The following is an 11,494-nucleotide window of genomic DNA, read 5'->3' on the forward strand; positions in this document are numbered from 1 at the left end:
TAAACACGGTTGGCGGGGGCGTGTTTGTTGCTGTTAGAATTAGTTTATCTTGTCGTGAAATTGAAATAGATAGTTCCTGTGGGTTAGTATGGGCAGAGGCCATTGTTGGCAACCGAAATAAAATAATAATTGTATGCTTTTACCGACCTCCCTATTCAGATGATACTATGTTTAAAGAAAACCTGAATTTGATTTCAAACGCGTACCAGACTCATACGACTGTAGTCGGTCGTGATTTTAATTTACCCTCGATATGTTGGCGAAAACACATGTTTAATTCCGGAGGTACGCATAAAACATCATCCGAAATTGTGCTAAACACGTTCTCTGAGAATCATTTTGAACAGTTAGATCATGAGCCCACGCGAATAGTGAACGGTTGTGCAAATACACTTGACCTCTTAGCAACAAATAATCCTGAGTTAATAACGAGCATTAAATTGGATACAGGGATTAGTGAACATAGGGTTGTCGTAGCGAGATTGAATATTGTAACACCCAACTCTTCCAAAAATAAACGAAAAATATACCTATTCAAAAAAGCAGATAAAAATTCACTTGACGCCTTCCTGAGAGACAATCTCCACTCCTTCCAAAATAATGATATAGGTGTATGATGTGGCTTGAACTCAGAGAAATAGTATCGGCAGTAATTGTGAGATTTATACCAAATAAATTAACAAACGACTGAGCTGATCCTCATAGTACACAAAACGGGTCAGATCACTGTTTCAGAAACAACGAAACAAACATGCCAAATTTAAACAGACACAATATCCCCAAGATCGGCAATCTTTTACAGAAGCTCGAAATTTAGCGCGGACTTCAATGCGAGATGCTTGTAACAGTTACCACAACGAAACTTTGTCTCGAACCCTAGCAGAAAATCCAAAAAGATTCTGGTCGTCTGTGAAGTATGTTAGCGTCAATATTTTCTTGACACCGACCCAATTAGGGCGAAACGATCACCACGATAAACTTAGGGAAATCAGAGCTCGGACCGAAGGATATAGGTGTTCGTTCTTTCCTCGCGCTATACGAAATTGGAGTAATAGACAATTGTGAAGGTGGTTCAATAAACCCTCTGCCAGGCACTTAAATGTGATTTACAGATTATCCATGTGGATGTAGATGTAGATTTATGTGTAATGCCCATAAATGTTTCGTCTCAGATAAATAATAACATGAAATTTCAGGAGAACGTGATACGATGTTAATGCCTCAGTGGTGCTGACGAGAGTGTGTGACACATACAGTGTGTCAGACCATCAATAACACATTTTGTGTCAGACACTGAGGTTCATTGATGTTTACTACAGCAACTGAGTCATTCAGTTCAATTCCTGCCGACTTACTTGTGTTTAATCGCTAGGTAATTACAAAAATTAACTCGTACGTCCCTCCGACGGCAGGGATAAGTAAACAACACGGAATAAATAAAATAGACGATCATGAAACGACCCGCTCTGCCTGACTATTATCACTGGAATCGAAATAGCTTCAAGAATCATGGCACTATTTATCGTGTCTTTTTATTTAAAGTATAGCCTGCCCCACACTGTAGCAGTTTCAGGTGTGTCTGATGTTTGAGGTATCACGTTATCATATGAATAGCATAACATGAAATTGTGATTACACAATGGTGATTTTACTCTAATTTTTGTCAGAGAACAATCTTTAAGGTGTAATATTCTTGTGGCGGCAGGAAGTTATTGCTATTAGCTCGTTAAAGAATAATGAACCAGCAACGCCTGAGGAGCGAGGGATTTTTAATTTCTGCAGGTAAATGAGGCTATGCCAATTATGGAGCCAATTACCTTTATTTCTTTGTATACTGCAGCTAGAGTGCTTTCTATTAGACAAGGTTTACAACTTAAAAATTTAGGGAAAACATCGATGCTCACTTAACTATTACGAAAGCATAAGTTTAACTGGAAATAAATGGTATATTAAGCATATTTTATTTTAAGAGGTATCTTCTTATATGGTAGCTGTTATATCAATGTAATGACTTCTTTTTGCTTATTTCGTCAGCCATGAAGTAGACAGAAGAAACTTCATTTACTCCGAAGAAATATAACAGTTACGTTAACCAGTAAATTTGTAATAAAGCATTTTATACTATTTACTAATAAAAATACGAAGTGTATTCCATTAAACTATAATTCTATTATGCTGCGTTAGAAATAAATAGTTATGAATTCACTTATACCTCAAGATCACTATGGTTGATTAAACAGGTATTATGTTATGGCAAGGTTAGTTACGTAGAAAAATACATGTGTTCGGCAATCACATACATTACATACCTTGAATTACGTATCCCACAGACAGCAAAACATCCTTACGGCCATACTTATTCTAACAAGCTGTGGCACGCGTACTGTTCTAATGCGGGTTAATAAAACTTCTGTTTAACTTTATCTTCAAACTCCGGTGTTCTCACATTACCATTTGCTTCACGAATATGCGCAGAGCGTAGGATCCCTGACTGTCGAACCGGACCACAAAGTGCTGAACATGTGCTGTGATGTCGCTATCTTTAGTTAGGAACGTCATTTTCATTGCTTCATCTAGCATTTGTTCAGTTACTCCTCGTTTCACCTTAACGTCTGCCATTCCCAGTAAATTCAGATGTTTCATACTTTAAGTTAACTCCGTAACGGCAGATCTCTCCAACAATTAGTAGTGCTTACAAAAGGCTTGGATACAGATAAGCCATTATAACGCTTTTGGCTACTGTGTGCTACGTACCAGGACTGAAGTGCTCCACTCAGGCACATAGAGCATTATTAGAAAGAATATAGTCAGTAACAAAATACGTCCATCTATGTGTCACCTATCGTTCTTCAACGTGTGGCATTAACATACTGCAGCTCCCTGTACTTTCCCGAAAATCCTATCGCATCTCCTCTGTGGTCCTAATGACGTGTCCTCTGTGACGTAATAAATGATTAAAAGTCAAATGCTCGTGCCAACATCTTCTAACTTAATCTAATAACGTCAGCAAAGTGTTTAAGTACTCTTTTCCTAGTTGATGACATTCCTTGAATAAAATATGGATCTGTCGTGTCCTAAATTGTAGCTCCAAACAGAGTCAAGCTCTCTCTCTAGAAATACACACACAAAGCCATTCTATGGGGTTATATGGTGGCAACACTATTGTTTCTAAGTTTCCTCTTGAAACCGCCCGGGGTTTCTGGGAAGAACGACTGTTAATTAACCGGAGTTGAAGAACACTGATAGAATTTGCGTTTCACAAAACATCAGTACGAGCTCTGAAAAACAAAACCTCATGAAATGGCGTAGAGAGCGTCTGGTGTCGAACTCGGTTGTAAATAGAGGCGTCAGACCAACAATAGTCCACAGTCTGGCTGGAATCCATCGCATGTCGGAATATAGTGCATGAAACGGAAACAACTCGGCGATAAAGCTGGGAGCAGTTCGCTCCCGGTAGCTGAGTGGTCGGCGCGACAGCATGTCAATGCTAAAGGCCCGGGTTCGATTCCCGGCTGGATCGGAGATTTACTCCGCTCAGGGACTGGATGTTGTGTTGTCCCAATCATCATCATTCATTCCCATCGACGCGCAAGTCGCCGAAGTGGTGTCAAATCGAAAGACTTGTACCCGGCGAACGGTCTACCCAACGGGAGGCCCTAGTCACTCGACATTTACATTTTGCCTGGACGCACACTATTAACCAATAGGGTTGAGGAAACGTGTTAGGTCACCTCTGTATGATATCCTAATCCTCTGATTACCTAGTAGCAAGACATACGTGTGAGGACGCAGTATGTTGCCCTACTCTTCTTAGGAACGATCTTATACAACGCTTCTATTGTAGCTTCTGCCACTAGAGTTTGTTGATCAGCTTTGTAACGCTCCGGTTGTCACTAAACGACGTCGAGACGCATGCTGAGAGATCACCTCTATACGAAATCTTAATCCGTAGGTTATCTAGTATCAGGATATACGAGTATGTGTGAGGATGTAATACGTTGTCCGACTCTACTTGGGTACGTTCTGAAACTTAAGACTAGACTTCTCTTTGTTACACAACACTTCTCTTGTAGCGTCTGTCACTGATAGAGGGAGGGAGATTAGCGCTTAACGTTCCGACGACAACGAGGTCATTAGAGACATATTAGGGAAGGATGGAGAAGGAAAGCGGCCGTGCACTTTCGAAGGAACCATCCCAACATTTGGCTTAAGCGATTTAGGGAAATCATGTAAAACGTGAATCAGGATGACCGGAAGCGGGTTTGAACCGTCGTCCTCCCGAACGAAAGTCCAGTGTGCTAACCACTTTGCTACCGCGCTCGGTTTCTGCCACTGGAATTTGTTGAGCATCTTCGTGATGCTCCTGTTGCCACTAAACGATATCCTATAGTAGCGTGTCACTCTGCGTAGGAGCTTCTCTGCTCTTTACGGCAATTCTACTTGATAAGGATCTCAGACTCATGAGCAATATTAAATGAACAGTCGAACTACTGTTTTATAAGCCTTCTCTTTGGAGGATGAGTTATACTTCGTTAAGATTCTTCCAGGCAATTTCACGCTGACATATACTTTAGCTATAAGTAGTTGTACTGGTAATTCTACTTCAGGTGGCTGAGGACGATCACTCTTAGTTATTTCACGGTCGTTACTGTTTACAGTGATCCATTGCGAATAATGGAATCCAACCATAATGAATCTCTTCGCATATTTATTTGCAAACCATTCCGTTTATCGCCTTTGAGGCTCAACTTGTTCGTCCCTGAACCAGTTTCGACCCTCCGCAGGCATTTCTGCATTTCACTACAGTTCCATAGTACTGAGTCCTTACCGACTGCGAACTGACTCATCTGGTTTCTTCCGATGTCATACAAGAGATCAGCAGCATATACTGTAAACAATAACAACAATACAAAAATCCCTTGAGTCTGTCGATTTGTTCCTGGAATTATGTCTGATAGACTGTATCATAATCCATCACAAACATGGTTCAGTACGCGTCAAGATCGTACAATTTTCCCTAAGTGACTGTGAGGAACCTAATCGCATGCCTTCCAGAAGTTACCGAACACGGTATTTGGTTGGTTGGTTTGGGGAAGGAGACCAGACAGCGTGGTCATCGGTCTCATCGGATTAGGGAAGGATGGGGAAGGAAGTCGGCCGTGCCCTTTCAGAGGAACCGTCCCGGCATTTGCCTGGAGTGATTTAGGGAAATCACGGAAAATCCAAATCAGGATGGCCGGACGCGGGATTGAACCGTCGTCCTCCCGAATGCGAGTCCAGTGTCTAACCACTGCGCCACCTCGCTCGGTGTGTGCGCCTCTGTCTACGGCGATCTACAAATCATGAATGAACTTGGCTAACTGTGTTTTGCCAAATATCTTTTTATAGAATCACTGTTGAATTTTATGGAGGAGATTATCGTCCTGCAAAAGCATTTTAATACGTGTCCATAAAACATGTTCAATACTTCTACAACAAATTGACATTAGCGGTATAGACCTATAGTTATGAGCATCTGTTCGACAGCGTTTCTTGAAAATTCGATTGATGTGCAGTTATTTCGAGTCGCTTGGTATGCTTCGCTAATATAATAAACTGCTGCTAGAAACTGAGTAAGTTATCTGGCATTATCTCTGTAGAATCTCAGATAAGCGAAGGACCTAAGAACCCGAGAGTCTTACACTAAGTTAGCGGACCACTTGCCTGGAGCTTGTACTAGGGTTCGTCTCAACATCCTGTAGAACCCAGTCTGGTGTACCAACAGTCCGCGCCTCCTTCGATTTTCGTCTGTCTGGAGGGACCTATGATCATATAAACACCCAAAAAGTGCTGGAAGTTTTGTGCGATGTGATTGGTGTCTGTGATGGTACTTGTTTTGGAATATCTGTGATACCCCTTGACCGTTTTCATCTGCTCTGCCGTACACAAAAACTATCTCAGCTTGTTCCCAACATGAATACTGGACCAAACTGCTGCTTACAATATGCTGCGTCTGACACACATGGTGCAACACACAAGAAACACACGGCACGTGGGCAGAAGAACTGTCACTCGTCAGCACCATCTACTGTGGCAACAATGCATTGCTGGACGAATGAGCACAGGACCTTCCTTTATCCTTCTAATATTGAATAGATACGACGACCATGATCCATTACATAGTTGCAACATCAAATATATAAATTTCTGCTATCCAGCACATCCACGTTTCACTTCATACTCGTGATTAATTTAAATATCCTACCCTTCATGTATACCACAAACGTAATATACTAATTAAATGATTTCATGATGAATTCGGCTTATTTTCCTTATTTGATGTACAATTGTACAATTTCAGCCTTAGGCTCTCTTCAAGTATCTAAAATGGAAGCATTATACATTGGATGCATTCGTATTGCATATGAATTTAACATTAGAACAAGTGATATCTCAAAATATACCTAGAGAACTATAATTTACTTTATAGAAGATTCGTTAATGGTATCCAGTGCCATGTACATCTTTGCTCATGTGACTGCGCAGAACGTTATAAAATAAACTAGAAATAGACTTTCGTAATTTTAGGAGCATGTTATTTCTGAGCAGCTGTTGCAAAGCTCTTACGTTGCCTAGTGAGCAGTTTAGTATATATTTCCACTAACGATTTAGAACAAGATGAATACTATATATTCTATTATTGAAATTTTTGTATACATATTAGAGATATCGAGTGATAAAAATGTTCTGTTTTCTGGTGCGTTTGTATTTTTTATTTTATATTGTTAGAATTTATTGCAGTTTACTCTTTCCCATGGTGTAATATTCCTTAAGGGGTAAATTGAGCTTTATAATAACAGCATGTGTTGGGCTACTAATCAGATTAACAATATAATAAACTGCGATTTCTTGTTCATGTATCTACAGTTGGGCACACAATGATGGTGTTATTGGTTTCATTGCCATGGGATCTCTAATATTTATTTTGTGTGAATATAAAGTTATCTTGATCTCTGCCTTAAGTATTTTGGTTAGGCTTGGTCAATACTTTTAATATAATTTTGTTCCAAAAATTGTAGCATTTTTCTTTTGTAATCTTCTTCTGACCTACTCACCAATGTATTTCCTTTATGTGATTTCACACTGATAGCGTTATGTTCAAGATTGTTATTAGTTTGACATATGATATCACTTTTGTTTGTTCTTATATGAATCCTACTTTCTCATTTTACTTGTGTTTTAGCAATTTTGCAAATAACTTAGTTTTACTCCTGATGTGACAACTGGGCGATATTGAGTGCCGCTTTAGTATTACTAATAATATTTTTAATCATACTGTTTAACTAATGGGGTTGTATGACCAGTTCCAAACCCTTATTTAGTATGTTCATTTCTGTAGGAATGAACTGAATATATGTCAGATTTTCTACTTTCTAGAAGAACTGGAAGTTATTTTACATGTAATGTGTTCGCTGTGTGTATATATAAGTGTTCCTTGCTTGAGTATCTTTACCTTCGTTTTATGTCTTAGATGAATGTTTGAACCCATATAAAACAGTAATGTATTACTTGAGGATGAAATGCGATTTATCCATTATGGTGAAATAACACTAGACAGTTATAAATGAGATAAATATATCTTAACAACTAAAGTAATTTTACATTCAAATTTATCACGAATTTCACTTGTTACCCAGTTACATCCACACTGGTATCATTTATGATGTACTACAGCAGTTTTGTTTTTAATTTTGATCCTGCCACGCTTTAGTGTAATATCGTTTCATATACGTTGTTTATTAAACTTGATTGCTTCTGTGGCACTCAGTATCTCCACTTTGATGCAGTGTTACTGTAGTAATTTACCATGAGCCGGGATGGGCAGTGATTCTATAGCACTCACTGTGACAGGGAGTGCAGATGTAATGATTTTTTTAGCGACTTGGCGGTGAGTTGATCTGACATTTTCTATCGAAATTCAACAACCCTTTACTTACTGTTTCGTGTGCTATAATGTTTTCCTTCTGATTTGGAATAGCAGACGTTTCACATATCATGAGAAATGTGTAGTGACCCACTGGAGTCAGGCGGAATGGCCCAAAAATTTCCATTCTCATTATTTAAAAAAAATTGGTTGCCTCTGGCTACTATTGATGGAGCGCTTCTGATCACTAGAATCTGCACGTTGCACTAAGGCGAAACAGTTTGTCATATACTGGTTCATTTCCTTTCTCAATGTTCTCCACCAATAATGCTCAGATGGTCTCCCGTCTTCTCTCTTACTGTTCTCGTGGCAAGATAACATGACCATTTCGAACTTTCAATGCCTCCTTCTGATGTACAGTAGGCAATATGATGAATGACTGAAGCCTCATTGCGCTACATAAGAAACCATCAGGACAATTGAACTGTAGGTATATTTCGACTTGCTCAAGAACTGCATCAGCGGTCTGTGCCTTCTGCCGATCCATAAGGTTATGATCCAGTACTCGTAGTGCACCAGTCTTTGTGCTCAGTCCATCTTTGTTACAATACTTTTTACCAAGTTCGAAGTCAAACTCACTTAACTTCAGTGTTCATCATATACCCCTCGTGATGAATCCGTTCAATAAAAAAAAAAAAAAAATTAGATGCTCTTTGGTCTGTCAGTACTTTACATTTAATGCACTACAGACAACACCTTAACGTTTGCTTCTCAGTGGTCTTATAATTCTGCTCAGCGTTATTCAACTGCTGTGAAGTATAAGTCACTGGATGTTCCTTACCTTGTATTCCTTGTCTCAGAACGCACCCTGTCACATGGTTCCTAGCATCACAGGACAAAAAAAGTATTTTTATAAGCCAGGAATATCAACAAAGGGGTAGTTTTTAGTGCTTCCTTCAATATTTAAAATGTGGCCCGGAATTCTGCTGTCCACTAGAACTTCTAACCACTTTTCAACGCTTTCATAAGTGACTGTGAATTATCTGAAAATCCCGTCACAAGTTTTTCTAGTACTTACCTCTTCCAGGACTTTACTTGTCTGTAGTGCCAGGAAACTTTGCACAGGAAATAGAAATCTCGGATCCATTTTCACATCATCCTGGTTAATCAGGTGCCCCATGTATTTCACTTCTTAGCACAAAATGGCATTTACTGATGCCTCAAACCAGGTATGTGGATTGTAATCTGTTGAAAACTTCTCACAACTGTTCGCATATTCCTTCATGTCCAGTAAAAATACCATAATGTCATCAAGATACATAATACATTGTTGTGGCTTTAAACCCCCTTAACACACCATCCAGCGACCACTGAAACGCGGCTAGTGAATTCTTCAAACACATGGCATTCGCTTATAATAGGAATGACCGAAGCGGCTGTAAACACAGTCTTCGTCTTGTCCTCTGGCACTAGATTCAGTCTAGCATCTAAAAGTATTTGCTTTGTCCCAAGTTATCCAGGGTGTCTCTAATATTTGGTACTGCATATGCATCTGTAACCTTTCTCATGTTCGAGTAAGTGATAATCACAACAGTACCTACATTTTCTTGTACCAGCTGACGATTTTTGAGTACTAAAATGACTCGTGCTCTCCTCAGATTAGCACCCTCTTCCATCACGCCACCATTCAGTTTGGGGTCAATAAACTTTTCCTTTATTGTTTGTAAATGATGTGGCGTTCCAATTGTTTTTGGTACGCAGGTGGTTTCTGTCAACTCAGAATCGTACGGTGTGTTGCAGGGGTTGCCAACAACGGGTCACAAGGGTTATATATGTCCTCAAACTCTAATAATTGCTTCCCCATGGGTACCCCGTCTCCTCTCAAATGCTGTATACTTTTGTATGTAATGCAGTTACACTGGTGGTTTGCTTATGGCTAAGGTCCACATTTGAGCTTTCTAGACAGTCCACACTCACGACATCCAAATTGGAAACTAATTATCAATTTTCTAAGCTTACTTCACTGTCAGAGAACTTCTCCCCACTGACAGGAACACATGTTCACTATCTACATCCTGTACAAACACAACATTCTTGCGTACAAAACATTTGCATTTTCCACAAGTAAAATCTCTGTGTCCTGAGGTAATTTAACCTTCGTATTGAGCCTCAGAGTGACGTTGTAGACAGTTTAATTGGTTTGTCGTTCATAATAGGATAGCCTGACAACAGTCTACCCCTGTTGAAACAACGTCCCACTGAGTTCCACCATGCATAGCCAAACCTAATTTTACATGACTTTTATTCAAAAAATCAAAACCTACGATTTTGTAGTAACCTTCACGTTCTTGGGCAAAACTTTCACAATCTCTCGAAACTTTTTTTCTCCTACCCAAAGACCTAATATAGCCAAACTTTGTAATTGCACATCATTATTTCCTACCTCACGTAACATGTAATGTGTGGATTCAACCTGCTCATACAGAAGAGGTCCCGACACAACATAGATACCCAAGCCCCTGCGTCTAACAATATCATATTTGACTGTATTGGCTTTCCCTGTAATAAATATTGGTACCCCTCTCGGGTTTACTAACTGATTCTAAAATCAGCTTGACTCGATAATTTGGCGATCAATCTGCCCTTCTTCTGGTGCTACTGAGTCCCACAGAAAACTTATGTCAAGGCTAAAAATCGTTTACCTTTATAGGACTGCATACCGTAAACGGCGCATGCACCACCCGGCACAGTTTTTCGCACCCCTCTTCCTACCTAGTAGAACACCGCTGATACATGGCAGTGAAAGTCTATACTCAAGCACTTTGGCTGTCCGCACCAAAGAGCGTTGTGTTTTGATGTGAGATAGTGCTGGGTTCACGCCCTGCAAAGAGGGCAATCCTCTTCATTATTAATCAAATTGTTTGCGTGCCTAATTTCAGTTCCTCCTTATAAACGCTGGAGCAAGTCCAAGATGTACTGATGACTATAAGATTCTCGTAAAATTTGATCCCATGTCACTCATTTAAACACTGTTCCGCTGCCACCTATTTTTTAAGTTGTTGTAGACTCATGTGATGGTGATGTTCTGGACGATTGAACAGTGGAAAAACGTTGTGTGAAGTGACGAATCACGGTATACAATGAGCCGATCCGATGGCAAGGTGTGGGTATAGCGAATGCCCGGTGAACGTCATCTGTTAGCGTGTGTAGTGCCAACAGTAAAATTCGGAGGCGGTGGTGTTATGTTGTCGTGTTTTTTTATGGAGGGGACTTGCACCTCTTGTTGTTTTGCCTGGTACTATCACAGCACGTGCCTACATTGATGTTTTAAGCACCTTCATGCTTCCCACTGTTGAAGAGCAATTCGGGGATGACAACTGCATCTTTCAACACGATCGAGCACGTGTTCATCATGCACGGCCTGTGACGGAGTGGTTACACGACAAAAACATCCCTGTAATGGACAGGCTTGCACAGAGTCCTGACCTGAATTCTATAGAACACCTTTGGAATGTTTTGGAACACCGACTACGTGCCAGGCCTCACCGACCGACATCGATACCTCTCCTCTGTGCAACACTCGGTGGAGAA

This window comes from Schistocerca serialis, chromosome 3 (assembly GCF_023864345.2).
Source record: "Schistocerca serialis cubense isolate TAMUIC-IGC-003099 chromosome 3, iqSchSeri2.2, whole genome shotgun sequence".
NCBI lineage: Eukaryota > Metazoa > Arthropoda > Insecta > Orthoptera > Acrididae > Schistocerca > Schistocerca serialis.